General features: G+C 42.5%; 1 protein-coding gene across 1 annotated transcript in view; it reads left to right on the top strand.

The window, feature by feature from the left end:
• SYN2 (synapsin II) overlaps positions 1-15,924 on the top strand; it is a 238,323-nt gene that overhangs the window by 158,165 nt on the left and 64,234 nt on the right. The gene's annotated exons all lie outside the window — the stretch shown is intronic.

Raw genomic sequence — 15,924 nt, 5'->3', positions numbered from 1 at the left:
AAACCTTTATCATCAGATTCAATTTTCATGCCAGTGCCTAATCTTTCCTTGTCCCTTTCAACATTTTTTTCAGGAGTTCAGGTCTCATCCATAAGCCGGGGCAGCTATTTTTGCTGGGTGGGAGATGGGAAGGAACAGAAGGGCTCTGCTGTGGCACTGGCTACAGCTAGGCAATCAGCACTGCTTTCTGCAGCCCAGCCTCCTGCCTTTTGGCCAGTTGCATGGCTCGAGGGCAGGGCCAGCAGACCTGAAGGCTTGGTGATTCCAATTTGGCCCACACCACATTGTAAAAGGGCTGCAAACAGGTAGGCATTCAGTTCCTTCAGCAGAAGGAAACAGAAGAGCGGTGGTGGTGGTGGAGGCAGCAGCATTGTGTGTTTGCCACTTGCACAGGCCATCATTTATGAATTACTGGTGGGACTTACTTTTAAAGCCTATAGAAGTGGTGAATCTAAGAAAATAAAAGGAAAGGTTTCACTGAAGCACTTTAGCTGCTGCACTGTAACGTTATGTGGGGATTTTAACATCTGTGGTTTTATTGCTTGAGTCCAGATTTAAATACAAGGAATAGGTTAGTTAGATCTCCCAAAAACATTTAGAGTCAGGAGCTAAAAATACAGAATAGGGTCCACTGGAACATGAAATTCAGAAATCACCGCAACATTGTTTTTATTATCAGATCCACACTTGTGTTCACATTCTTAAGCAGTTTATACACAACACACAACTAACATTGGAACTGATTAAAAATATCACTGAGCAGGACTGGCATGCAATGAAACCATTAGTACAATACAAACAGATAGGGATCCTGGCTGCCTTGGCTACGGGATCAAATTCCCCATGAGGGATCTCTTCTTTTTTCCCATTCAAAGTGAGGAATTTAATATCAGTATATATGCAAATCTGATTAATTATCTGTCCCCATAATGTCATCACATTCACTTTATGATCACTGATTGGCAGGGATCACATGAAGAAACCTTTGCAGTTAACAATTCAGCAAATCGCCATACAATTAGGATAAATAGCTGTAAACATACATGAAAATTGAAGCATACAAGACACAATGCATCAAAACTAAACATAGGGAAAATTTAAGTGCTACATTCATAACTTTTGACCCATATTATGTCTCTTTGTAATTCAGTAAACAGGAAATGCCATTCTTTACCCATGAGATCAGAATCACATCTTTCCTCATTTTCTACATCTTGATGATTTAACAATAAATTAAGGCTAAACCACAATTTTGCTAATATTTTGTGTTCTGGAAAAACTGCAATGTTTCAGCAACTCACACGAGGGTAAAAGTGTATAATAATTATGAATTATTCTGATCAGCTCACTAGGAACTAAGGTAAAAATCAATAGACAAAACTGGTGGGAAAGTTCTAGCAACATCTTGTCAATGCAGGAATTGAGCAAGATTGATCAAAAAAAGTTACTGGGATTCAGTCCAATGTATAAACACAGTTGGAGTTATCTTAGCTGCAGACTGCTTTTTGGGAGGGTGAATGGAGACAGAGGCTGAACCACTGAGGCAGCCACAGGGTGCCAGCAGGGCAGATCCATTGGGTTTGTTGGGTCTAGCTGGCACGAAATGTGTTCCCTGCATCAATGGGATGGGGGTGGAGCCATGGGCCTGGGAAAAAGATTTAAGGCAGGCCCGCAGCAATTCCAGCCTCCTTCTGGTTCCACCATCCCTTTATTGTAAAGGCTTTGTTGTTACTCTGTGTATGTAGTGTTACTTTTACCTTTTGCCGCAACTTGGTGGGTTGGCCTGGGTACGGATCCTTTTGGTGGAAGATGGTGCCTGAATGCCTGCCTTCTCATTAACAGGGGCCCCAAATAAGAATAAGAGAGACTTCTTTGTATCCTGAGAATTTATTGTCAGTCTTGGGGAGTCCATCCTACCTTGGGATTGTTTCGACCTTCCTGCTTCAAGAGGAAGGAAATATATTCTAGTAATTTGACTGTTTCACTCTCTGTCCTTTAGTTATCACCTTCCAGCAGACGCTTCAGCCACAGTAATTAGAATAACCAAGAATTTGCATATCCAGTACTTCCACCTTGATGATTCCTTCCTCCAACCTCTTCTTTTATGCCAGCTGAGTTTGCACCTGGGTTCCTAAACTCGCAAACAGTGCAGTCAGAATAATTAAAATATTGGAGTGAATTCAGTAAAAATCCCTCAAAGAACTAGCTGAACACACAGAACATTCATGTGCTTTCTCATATCTAGCACTCCCATTAGCTGATCAACAAATGTTATGCACGCCTGCCCAAGGGCAACAGTCATAGACATACATCCTGTGCCTGAGTACAGTTGGAGGGTACAATTTTGTCATTTGTCCTGTCCAGCTAATCATTACTTTTTTTCAGAATGTATCATAAATGCACTGAATAGTTCAGTAGAATATTTCATAGAAATGTCAGCTGAGCTTTCCTGTCTTACCCCCAGAGACTCATAAATAAAAATATGTTTAAGGAGTAGGCACTGCTCTTCAGAACAAGACAAAACAAAAAGTTCTTAATGTTTCTTCAGTAAACTCAGTAAACAGTTTCATGCTGTTTTAGGAAATTAGTTATCCATCCTTCCTACTGTCTTGAGAATACATTGTTTTTAACCTGCTGATTAGTACAAATACTTTAATTTTCACAAGCTGTTTGAACACTGTAAATAGGGGTGCTAGTTTTTTAATGCTATGGGGGAAGGCAGAATTTCTTATAAAACAACTTCAGCAGAGACAGTACAGCTATATCTAGATGACATTCATATTTTTCAGTTCTTCATGTAATAAGTTAAATGTTGTTGGCTTCCATGCTGTGTATTTTCATACAGGACCATTTTTAAAACATAGCAAATCAATTAAAAACTTACACACATGTCAGTCCAATTATAGCTGTTCAATTTAAGAACACTAGAAGCTGCAGATGGATAATCTCTAGTCAAGTAGTACTAGCACAGTAAAAAACAAAAAACAAAAAAAATCCCTAGGAGTAACTATTGCTTATATAGAATTTTAAAAAGCCAACCTGCCAGCAATGACTCATGGGAACTATTTTGGAATGCTGGGACCTTTAACAAAAAACATGTTTTTGTTTTTAAAAAGGTCAGTATTCTGCTGACCTAACAGGTTCCCTTTCAGTTTTAGTTTGTTCTGACTGTCTTTCTTCCCTTGTCTCTGAGTATGAACCCAGCCTGGACTCCTTCAACCAGACTGCCAGTTACAGAATAACAAAGTACTATATCTAATTCTGAAGGAGGAGGAGGAGGAGGAGGAGGAGGAGAGCTCCGAGAAGCTGTGACTAGCCCAAGGTCACCCAGCTGGCATGTGTGGGAGTGTACAGGCTAATCTGAATTCCCCAGATAAGCCTCCACAGCTCAGGCGGCAGAGCAGGGAATCAAATCTGGTTCCTCCAGATTAGATACATGAGCTCTTAACCTCCTACGCCACTGCTGCTCATGAGTCATGCATACCAATCATAAAAACAGGAAACCAGACTGCTTGGGGCAGAGGCGTAGCTGGGCAGGAGTGCACCCGGGGTGCACTCTGTGTTTTCTGTCCCCCTGTGGCTCTGCCCCCTCCCCTGTGGCCCATCCCCTCCCCCCCGCACTGCCCCCACTTACCTTTTCCAGTTGGCAGAAAACAGCTTTCTGCTGGCTGAAAACGAGTCAGGCTGGTGAGGCGGGGTGGAGCTAGGAAGGAAGGGGGGAGTCAGGGTGATTTTCACACCCCCAGATGTGCACTTAGTGCAACAAAGGCCCCCCACCCCCTTGTAGATCCTCCACTGGCTTGGGGAATCCCCTAGTATGCAGAAAAATCTGATTTAGAAAATTAGGTAAAAGGAAAGAAAAGCGATGGTCTCCAAGGCTTTGGGAGCCATGGAATGGCAAGAGATAGTATATGTTGTAGACCATTTTTTGGAACTGAGGGGACCCACACAGCCTGTCATAATTTTGGGGGTCCAGGTTCATTCAGAACTTTAAAGCTTCCCTTCAGTTACAAGATGTTATAAATGTAGCAAGTGTAAAAGCTTCAGATTCACTGCCACGAGGTAAGTTTTTTGATGATCAAAACAATATGGAGATCGGGTTGTTGTGGGTTTTCTGGGCTGTGTGGCCGTGGTCTGGTAGATCTTGTTCCTAATGTTTTGCCTGCATCTGTGACTTGCTCCTTCAGAGGTGTATCACAGAGAGAAGTCTATAACCAGTTGAATCCAGCCATGAAAGCCTTTGACAATATGGAGATCACTCAGGCAGTAGTTGGTTTTAAAGAACAGATCGGTAGCACAGGTCTACAGATAGTCAAAGGAGAAGCCTGGCTGTGGCACATAAATTTAAGCAAGTTATCATTTTAAAGGGAAATCTGGATTATCTTTGAATTATTACAGCTTTTTACTGGCCAGTCACTAGGATGAATCTCACACACAGGATTCCCCTTTCCTAAGAATCAGACTCAATGGTACAAGGTCTGCTTATCACCAGGGAAAGGCCTAACAATCGAATATTTTATTCTCTCCCAGAGGTAGAGTTAAACCACTGCAAAGCTACCATTCCCAGTATCTACTGTTTTGTTGAGGCAGACCCAACACTATTACTGCACTCTCCCTGAGGCAGATCTGAATTAACTGCTCCTGTACTTTCCAACAACATTCCACATCCTCTGCAGGTGATTGGGATGAAACAGCTGAGTGAAGTTTGTTTTTCTCCTTCAGGGGCATGAGAGCCTCCAGTCTGTTACAGGGAAACCGATGAAATTGTTGGATTTATTCTGCAAAAGGCTTTGAGAGCTTACAGAATCCTGGATTGTATTTGTAACCTTTCAGTTTATTCTACTCCCATGATTCCTTGTAGTCCTCCAGCTTGTTTTAACTGTTTTGTAATGTCATTCATTTCCCTATAAATCGTCATCTTATGTTTTAATAGCCAAGTCAGCCAAATTTGAGGACATTTAAATCCAGTGATTGGAGCTGGGAACAGGCAACACAGATCTTTCCGCAAATCTGAAAAGATCCCCAGGTTGCAAAAAAAAATGTGAAAAATTTAAATATATATATATTGGACAGTTTTAAAACCCAAAAATAATCAAAGGAACTCTTGTAACTTTAAGCAATGGATTTTCTCAGTGACTACTGCTAGGCAACCACAGTATTCCAAGCTGAATTTTTGTGAGTAAAAAGACAGGAAAAGATGGCAAGGTCCTTACGAGGCCTTTGGGCTTTGAGGGAGAGCTCATTGGGACCAGTCCTAACTAGAGTTGGCAGCTCCAGGTTGAAAAATTCTGAGTAGGTCAGGGTTTGTAGAGCAGAAAAGGTGAATATAATATCATAGAGTCTATCCTTCAAATCCATTATTTTCTCCAGGAAGACAGATCTCTGCCATCTGGAGTTCAGATATAATTCTGGAAGACCTGCAGATCCCATGTGGAAGTTGGCAAATTTAGGCTTGAAAGCCTAAATATAGAGTCTAAGTTACTATATATACTTGATTTGCATGAATTATCTAGTTGTGGGGGGGGGGGGGGGGGGGAATATAGGAAAAATGAGGTTCCACCCTGCAAATTATTTGAGGGTTCCCTACCATGCAAATGGGCCTGGTATGTTACCCAAAGTGGTAGGAGTCTGTCCTTTTAGAGCTGGCAAATTAGCAAAAGCAGACTTTAGGCTTAGCAAGCAGTTGGGCAAACTCAGAATCAAATTTTATGGAGAGTTGCTTAAGCAAGAAATCTGCAGCAGAGCAAATAAAGTTCAACAATTTTCTTAAAGGAAAATAATAAAAGTACAAGCACACAATCATCAAAGCAGCAGGGCACACAAACAGTCCTAGGATGTAAGAAGTTTTGAGGGGATAAATTTGGAGATAAGAGGGAACTGGAGAATGTTTATGGGTAATATTGTACCAGATCCTGGAGTGGAATGCTCCAATGAACAGAGCTGAGCAACCTGTGCTAGCTCTGGTAGAAGAAACAACATGTTGGGAACAATACCAACATGTTGGGAACAATACAAACAGTGGTGTCCAGAGATATTGAACATTGGTTACTGAGAGGTGACTACTTATAGGGAGAAATGGGCCTTCTAGTGATGCAAAGAGGCCCTTAATTGACCAAGACAAAGGGAAGCCTTGTCTTCCCAGGGAAAAACATAGAAAAGTGGTCAACTTGAGCAGCAATGTTCAGGTTGATGAGCAAAGTATTCAAAATAATGTTTGGCACCTGACATTAATGAGCTAAGCCAGGTAGTGCCCGGAGGTGGTAGTGAGTTAATTCAATCACTGCTGAAAAACAATGTAAATGTAAATAAGGTGGTCATTAGAGAAAAATTAGTCAGAGAAAGAAAATCAAGATTACGGTTGCATGGTAGGATACTTACAGCAGTTGCATTAGCATGTTCTTTGTCTTTAGCAAGGCAAATGGTCCAGCGCTGGAGGTGGAATCAGGTTTCCACAGCAGAGGTATTGTCTTTGGTTTTAATCCCTTTAGGAAGGGATTGGTAGGCCATTGTGCAAGGCAGATATAAGCAAGGGCAAGACCTGACAAGATTTTCAGTTCTTGTGGGTACATTAGCCAGTGCAGAGAATGGGCTCCCCATCTTGGCACTGCACCTGCTAGGCAACCCAAGGGTTGCCAGCAAAGATAGAGCTACAAAACAGGGCTCCCCCAACCCACTATAGGTCAGTCTGGCAACACAGTAGCCAGCACCATACAACTGTGCCATACCAGTGGAGGCTACTGGCAGTGGGAGTTGAACACAGAGGACCAAATAAAAGTAGGTTGGCTGATGGGTAGGAAAAAGATATGATTGTCAATTCCAGGTTTGGAATTTGGAATGGGTGGAGCTTTTAGAGGGTGGGGTTTGAGGAGTAGAGAGACCTCAAAAGGGTATTTTAGACTTCACCCTCCAAAGAAGCCATTTCCTCCAGGGAAACCAGGTTGCCAACCTCCAAGAGGGACCTGGAGATTATCTGACATCACAACTGATCTCCAGTTCCCCTTCAGAAAATGGCTGCTGTGGAGGGTGGACTCTATGACATTATACCATGCTGAGGTCATTTTCAACCACAAACCTTGCCATTCCAAGGCTCTACTACCACCCCAAATTTCAAGGAAATTCCCGTCCTGAAGCTGGCAGCCTTAAGGGAAACTGATGTCCATAATTGGGAGGTCTGTTGTGATTCCCCACTTGGAGAATGGCATCCCTAGAAGAAGAGAAATAAATTAATAATATCTGAACATGGGAGGCAGATGGAAGATAGAAAAAAAGTTTGAGTCCAGTGGTACGTTTAAGACCAACAAAGTTTCATTCCTGAAATAGGTTTCATATTCATACACACTTGTTCAGATACATTCAGATAGAAGGTAGACTGGTGAATGGCTGAGAAGAAGAGAATGAGGCAGCGAAAGAGATATATGGGGACTACTAGAAGGAGGGGGTAAGGCAACAGTGTGGGGTGGGGGATGCAAGGGAAAGTGATGTGCTCCCTCATACATCCCTATGGATTCTCTACCAGCTAGTACCATGTTTTCCCTAGATAGAGGCTGTAGCTGGGGTGTAGATTGGCTGCTGGGTAGGAAAGAGAGAAGGAAGGAAAAGGGGAGAGACTGTAGAGGCTGCTGTGAAAAGAAAGAGGACATGGTGGGGCGAATGAGATCCCCCACAAGTTCTTGCAGATTCCCATTTGTTTTCATTATAATAACAACAATTATGAATGTGGTATCCTTCAACCCCCATAAACCTCTCCAAGTGAGTCTTTCTTAATTGGCCTGAGTAAAAATAAGGTACCGCTGCCATATTCCTTGCCAGAGACTATGTTCACATTTAACCTTATTGTGACCTTTCTGTGGGCAAAGGTCACGAACTCCCTGGAGACCACCAAGACCTGCTGCCTGACTTCACCAGGGATCCAGCAAGTATAATGTTTGGGGATAGAATTTGCCCTGAATATGACAGCCACCCAAGCCTATGGCTGATAGCTGTAGTATGAGACAAATTTGATAGAAGTAAGATGCTTTCCCCCAAAAAAGTGCACACATGAAGCATATTGGCCATAATACAAATCAAGGTAGATATTAACAGGTAATAAAGAATTATGTAATTTCAGGCTTTACACCATACATGCCAAGAAAAACCATTATCTGGGCAAATTTCATCACCCAACAACAACTTTTGGTTGCTAATTCTAAATTGACTTTTGGCTTCCTAACAATAGGAGCACTCAGCCCCTATCAGCAGTTGGATCTCCGTTCCCACTGGCCCCTGGGTTGCTGGGTGGTTTTACTCCATTACTTGTTTATTAATTTTGAAAAGTAAATGCTACCTTTCCAGAGACCTGCTTGAGGAGTCTTACAATAATAAAACAAAACCATTAAAGCACACCCATTAAAAACATAGCTATTAAAAGTCTATTACATTCATCTTGCCTTCCCTGTTTGTCTTGCTTCTAACTTTCACCTTGGTCTCCACACACACGGACGCACGCACACACGCGCGCCATTTGACAGGAGGATAAAGTCTTCATCATTTCTTATTCCCACAGCACCTGATAAGAACTGAAGTGAAAGGGGATGCCTGTCCCTCAGAGAAGTATAATTTTCCTTCAGGGTGACATTTCTGTAAACTATTTCAAGACTAACATTCATAGAATTAGAAATGCCATATTAAAATAATAACAGTCTCACAACAAGTTTTGTGTTTCATTCTAGAGCACAATAAAATCTTAAAAACAGATATGCAAATGACTAAAATATTTTTCATAGACACAATGTGTTGTCTAATGAAATAGCCATTAGCAAGCAAATTGAATTAACCATAAAGCCCTATAAAAGAGCAATAAAACAACTATTCCATAAATTTTTCCTATACTAGAGAAGTTTAGAATTAAATAAACATTAAGTCAGAACAGTTGTTCATTTAGTGCAGGGGTCTTCAAACTATGGCCCTCCAGATGTTCATGGACTACAATTCCCATCAGCCCCTGCCAGCATGGCCAAGTGGCAGGGCTGATGGGAATTGTAGTTCATGAACATCTGGAGGGCCATAGTTTGAAGACCCCTGATTTAGTGTATGGCAAAAGCTGAGGAATAAACTTTATGAACTGAATAAAAATATTATTGTATAATTACTGCCAACTTGAAACCAAGTATGAACTTGCTTTTTAAGGCAAAACAAAACCAACCACAAAGTTCAGTTATTTAGAAAAAAGGTGTAAGAGTCTAACGGCCCTATCTGAAAGGAGGGAGGTGAATCTAACAGTCGAATCTGGGAGCAGCACGAGGCTGCACTGGCGTATTTGCCCTCCACAGGGCACTTACCCCAGTGGAGGGGCGAATCTGCTGGCATGCAGCCACCACAGCCCTCCCCAGCAGTGGGATACAGCACTGAATGCTGCACCAGAGTCCCTGATCCCTTGCTGTTGCCACTGGGCTAGTGGGGGTGGTTCAGGAGTGTGGCTGGGAAGCAGCCAATTCCATCCGGGGGGCATGGCAGGGGAATCTACCGTTCCTGGCCTCGGCTTTTATAAGTACTAAAGCCAGGGGCGGAGCTTGGGGAGGCGTGGCCCACCCCGAACCCTCCATAAAAAGTCTATACCTACATCACTGCCCCTCCCCCATCTCTACACAGTCACAGTGATTTCTTCAGTTTATGGCTGTAAGTAGGCCTTCTGTCTAAGCATTTCTTCTGTGCATATCTCATATTTGCATAGTTCAGGGGTCTTCAACCTGCGGCCCTCCAGATGTTCATGGACTACAAATCCCATCAGCCCCTGCCAGCATGGCCAATTGGCCATGCTGAGTGAAAAGAAGAAAACTTGTACCAACCAGGCTACAATAATTACTTCAAAAAATTTTGTCTTCCACTGGAGTAGCAATTTACTTATAAGTAACCAAAATAATTTTACAACACAATAACAAAATGCTGGCAGGGGCTGATGGGAATTGTAGTCCATGAACATCTGGAGAGCCGCAGGTTGCAGACCCCTGGCATAGTTGATGAGGTGGTCATAGTATGATATGTAATTAATGGTTGCATTATTCCTTCACAGATATATGTGCAGTGAGATCAATGCACTTTTAAATGCATTATACTTATACATTCTTCCATTATTGCAGATTTTCTCTACCATATCTTATTTTCATGTTTTCAACTTTTTGCATGAAGCTATTCTAATTTCTACCACATCTGAACTACCTGTCACAATATTTTAATTCTTTTATGTTATTATTTTCATCCTCAAAAAGAGTATCCTTAATACTACAAAATTCTTTTTCCTGTGCAGCAATGAGCCAAATATTTTCAAAACAGACAAATCTGCTTGATTGAATGTTAAATTGGTATAAATGTGTTTTACAACCATTGTAAAGACTTTTCTCAGCACTGTTTTAAAAGGTAAAGCTAGTCCTCTGTACAAGCAATGGGGTGACATCACATCATAACATTTTCTAGACAGACTATGTTTACAACATGGTTTGCCATTGCCTTCCCCAGTCATCTACACTGGGGATGGCAAGCTGGATTCTCATTTTACCAACTTCAGAAGGATGGAAGGCTGAGTCAATCTTGAGCCAACTACCTGAAGCTTGTTTAGTTTTATAAAAATAGAGAACGCCTAGCAAACATTTCTACAAGTTAAGCTTCATATTCAGAAAATCCTTGATTTTTCTGTTTCAAAAGTGCTCACATTTAAGCATTCACATTAACTTGGGTGCTGTGTGATTTCCGGGCTGTATGGCCGTGTTCTAGCAGCATTCTCTCCTGACGTTTCGTCTGCATCTGTGGCTGGCATCTTCAGAGGAAGATGAAGATTCCTCTGAAGATGCCAGCCACAGATGCAGGCGAAACGTCAGGAGAGAATGCTGCTAGAACACGGCCATACAGCCCGGAAACCACACAGCACCCAAGTGATTCCGGCCGTGAAAGCCTTCGACATTACATTCACTTTAACCTTTCTAATTCTACCTGATATGTGGTTTATAATGCTTTCTATTCAAGCCACAACTGATTTTCATTTTAAAAACAAAGAGCGGTCCATTCTGCACAGCACAAAAAAGACATCTGGGCAGTGAGGTAAGGGGGAAAATGGCGCCCGGGGCAAAATGGCGCCCGGGCCCTGCCCCATGGCACCCCACTCCCACCTCCCCCCACTTACCTGAGTTCAGCCTGATGAAGCACCCTGGTGCGAACTATACTTCCCAGGAGACCTTGCGAGCACCAACTCACATGCAAGGTCTCCTGGGAAGTGTAGTTCGCACCAGGCTACTTTTTGCAGCCGGCTGAACGCAGATAAGTGGGGCGCATGGGGGCCATGGGGTGGGGGTGCTGTGGAGTCTGCCTTGACATGGTGGCAAGCGGAGGGATTTTGAAATACACTCAGTGAGCATTTTGTTGGCAAGCAAAGAGTGTAAATTTGCTCTAGTACAAACCACAGATTTCAGTTGAATGTGCAGATGGACGAACCAGTAGTGAAACCTCGATCTAAAAAGGTGAATGAAGTGCAGGTCACACTGGAAGAGCCCAGAATATGCACACCATTTTTCTCAGCTGAGCCAGAATCAAGCAGCAGAGTGGTAGCTCAAGAGTTGGGAGCCACGGGACAGCTGTTGAATGGCAAGGAGTTGAGAGACATGGATGAGAATGACCAAGAAAGGTCTGTAGTACACCCCAGAGGACTACCCAGAGTTAATGCAACCAGACGGGATAGTATAGATACAGACGATTCCTCAGTACCAACCAGCACTGAGGGATGGATGAGGATGCTGCAAACGTTTATGCACGCACAAGAAACCACCATGAACTTGCTGATGCAGGATAGACAGAGGGAGTCGACTGCAGCTTGGCAGAAGAGACAGTGCCCCAGGTATCAGCAGGGTGAGGTCAGTGGAAAGTTTTTTTTAGCTTTGTTTGAAGCTGCCTTGAGAGAAAATGAAGTTCCCAGAAGAGAGCAAGTGAGGCGTTATGGCCTTTATGCGTTGCTGGAGATTTAGCTCAGTTATTAGGTGAACTTACACTTGGGGAAGAGCCACCTATGAGAATTTTAAAAGGCAGGCCTTAGCCAGATTTGGAAAATCCGAGATCCAGTTGAGAGAAGAACTGAGGGGAGCTTCCCTAAGAGGAAGGAGAGCTATGTTGCTTTTTTATGGCTCGGGATTGAAACTTATAGTTCAGCAATGGTATAGAGCTGCAAAGGTTCAGTCCATAGAAGACTTTTGCAACTTGATAGCAAAGAGAGCAATTTTTTCACACACTCCCGAAGAAATCTCAGCTCTTGTTCAAGCTAAAGAGAACTTAGATTTATCTAACTTGGCTGCTTTCGCAGACCAGATGGCCGCCATAAAAAAGCAAGGAAAGAAAACCAGCACGTTTTGTATCAGAGAAGAGAGAATTGTTTAAAACCAACCCGAGAAATATTGAGTTTACGGGTAAAGATGGAGAAAAAAGTTTGCTTCAGAGAAAGGACTTCTTTCCAAGGCCCAGTAAACCGGCTGAGATCTATACACCAAGGAATATAATCTGCTTTTGTGTGGAGAAAGGGGTCACTTCAAATCACAATGTGCAAGAAATAAGAGAGAAACAAGAGTGCAACATGTTGGAAATAATCGGGTTTTGGTGCAAAATGAAGATTGGGAGGAGATTAATGATTCACCAGGTAGTTCTGCTTGTTCCAGTGAAGGAGAAGAGCCGGTCACCGTGGTGATGAAGAACTCTGCTAAGTCCTGGAGAAACTCTGCGCTGACAACTAAGAGATATGCTGGTGATGAAGAACTTGTTAAATCCACTGAACAAGAACCAAGAGTGAGAATGGGAGAGTTACAGCTGGTTGATGTAAATAGTGTGATATCTGAGGAACAGAGACAGTGGGTTGGAGATCTCAGGGCTATGAAAGGGAAGTTGTGGGTGGAAGGTTCTGTTGACACAGGGGCAGATATAAGTTCTATCAACAGAAAGTTGTTAAAGCAAATAAGTCATCAGTTGGTGGGAAGGATGCAGGTTACCCCATATGAAGGACCCCCTATGTACTTAGATTTAGTACTGATTCATATCCAGACTCCCAGAATTGAAAAGGACATATATGCCATTGTACATGATGTTTCTGATATGCCTTTTATAATTGGAGCAGATGTGTTGTACCAATCTAGACAAATGAACGCAGTAGTTACTAGGTCAAAGGCTAAAACAAGCACTGAGAAAAGAGAGAAACAGAAGGCTCAAAGGGAATTAGAAGATGTACATGAAAAGTTTCCAACTAGGATTCCTAAAGCTGGAAAAAACTTAAGTCAAATATAGGTGAGCAAAAAGAGAAAAAGTGGGGTGGAAGTGGAGTTGACAGCAAAAGCTGAGTTAACTAAGTCACAATTGGAGGGAAAGAAAGATGAGTCATTAAGCACTCCTAGTCCAGCTATGGAAGTTGAAACTTTCCATTTTGAGGATAAAGAAAATGTATGTCATGAAAGGTCTGAGCAGTTTAAAACTGAACAAAGATCATGTACTACTTTAAAAGAGTTATGTGAAAAGGCAGAGGTTGCTTCTGGAGAAGTATCTAAAGAAAATCCTGAGAGATTTATATGGCAATCTGGCTTATTGTATCGCCAAAAATGGAGGCAGGGCTTTTCTGAGAAGGGAAAAGTAACCTTACAGTTAGTAATTCCAAGAAAGTACAGGGAAGAAATTTTAGAACTGGCTCATAGTGTCCCATTGGCTGGACACCTAGGAATAAGAAGGACTATGGAAAGAATTCAAAGGCAGTTTTTTTTTGGCCAGGGTTGACTAAAGCAGTTAAGGATTTTTGCAAGACATGTGATGTATGTCAACGGGTTGGGCACGCATACTGATAGAACTAGGTGTGAGCTCTGACCCTACCCAGTAATTGATGAACCCTTTGCAAGGGTCAGTTTGGACATTTTAGGTCCTTTACCTAAAAGTAGTTCGGGAAAACAGTATATTGTAGTTATAGTTGACCATGCAACCAGATTTCCTTGTGCCTTTTGTGTGAGAAACATTACATCTGTGTCAGTAGCTAAGGCCTTAATGGAATTTGTGTCCACATATGGTGTGATGAAAGTACTAATGACTGATCAAGCCCCTAATTTGATGTCACAGGTGATGAAAATTTTCTGTGAGTTGGCTGAGGTTCAGCATGCCCCTGTAGTGGCGTATAACCCTCAGTCAAATGGTTTAGTGGAGAGGGCCATTCAGAACTACGGACAATTGTTGAAGTCTTATGTACTAAAGCATTCAAATTCATGGGATCAAGTGGTACCATATTTGACGTTTGCTCTCTGTGATTCAGTCCAAGAAAGCCTAGGATTTAGTCCAAATCAGTTATTGTTTGGTAGAGATATCAGAGGTCCTTTGGGCTTAGCTAGAGCAAATTGGGAAGGCTTTACTGACAACTCTTGTCCCAAGGATGTAAATGCATATTTCTGTGAGCTGCAAAGAACTCTGCAGGAAGTGAGGACAGCTGCAGCAGAGAATTTGAAGCAGGCTCAGCAAAAGCAAAAGACCTACTTTGATGTTAAGGCTAGACCACGCAGCTTTGCAGTGGGTAATAAAGTTTTATTACTGTCAGTGGATAAGCCTGTTGAGTTGGAGGATGTGGCTCAGAACACAGGAAGGGCAGTTAGTGAGTGAGGGTTTAACTGAAGCTGAAGCCCAGTTCGTTTTTTCCTGAAGTTTTCTTTTGTTAATTCGTTAGAGCAACTTGTAAGCTTGCCTGTTATATGTAATAAACTACAAAAAAGAAGTTTCTATGAGTGTATTGAATCAATAAGCAATTCAAGTAGAAGGGGACTGTGGAGTCTTCCTTGACAGGGTGCCATGGGGGTGCCGAGGCTAAGCCACTTTGGGGAAGGAGGAGAGGCATGGCTGGGCCTCAATGCAATGTGCGCATGCTTCCCGGGCAGGCCTTGGCCCGGGAAGTGCGAGCATGTTGCGCTGAGGACCAGCCACGCCCCTTTCCCTTCCCAGAAGTGTGGGGGTGATTTTTACACCCCCATGTGACTCCCACAGGGGCACTTAGGCCGTTTGTTCCTTGATATTCCCATGGCAGCTACGCCTATGCATCTGGGAGACATCTTTAAAAGACGCAACTACTTTTTACTTCACGCACCCAAAATAAGATGTCCTAGGCACTATGCCATCATATCTCTGAGGTGTACCAGTGGAGTGCCCTGGTGGTGCTGGACAGCAGCATGTCCATGATGCAAAGCAGCAGTGGTACAAGGTGCTTAATTGGCAAGGAAAGGACTGACCCAGGACTGTGGCAAGAGTTAGTCAACTCTTTAACCCTCCTCTGCCTGGGAATGGCCTCCAAACCTGGGGAACTGCAGATGCTGCTGAGTCCCCACAGGCAAGGCTGTGACCAGCAAAGCATCTGTGCTGTTTGCCACCACAGCAAGTGTTTGTTTAGTATGTTTACAGGTGATCATTCAACAGGGAGATCTGGAAGCATAACCAGTGCCATTCTTGCCACTTTGCTTGGTCACTCACTTTTGCCTTTATGTCCTTTTGAAACTGAGATTTATACTAGTTAGGTGCACTTAAAGATTACAGTGTTGAATGAATGAAAAATAATTCCTCCTTTGAGTTCAGAGGATCTGTATTTTTGGAGATGCATGGATGTTTTGGTCTGCTGGATGTTACATTCATCAAAATGAAAGGAGGGTTTTAAAAAAGGACCAAAGATGCCTAAATTTCAAATTGAAGAAAATTTCATGTAAAAAGTAGTTACTCTGAAACAACATTTTTAAAGCATTTGTTAAGCATTATTGTCAATATATGAATTGGTATATGATATCCAATAACGCATTTTCAGTTGACATGTGATTAAACGAGACAGAACTTTAAAAAATATTTCTGGCAGATTGCCTACTTGTCCTTATTATCTGAAATCTAACATTTGTTAGATGTGAACTTGCTGACTTC

The sequence above is a fragment of the Sphaerodactylus townsendi genome, linkage group LG03, assembly GCF_021028975.2.
Source record: "Sphaerodactylus townsendi isolate TG3544 linkage group LG03, MPM_Stown_v2.3, whole genome shotgun sequence".
In the NCBI taxonomy this organism is placed as follows: domain Eukaryota; kingdom Metazoa; phylum Chordata; class Lepidosauria; order Squamata; family Sphaerodactylidae; genus Sphaerodactylus; species Sphaerodactylus townsendi.
The sequence above is the reverse complement of the archived record's forward strand: the minus strand, read 5'-3'. Positions and strand labels throughout refer to the sequence as shown.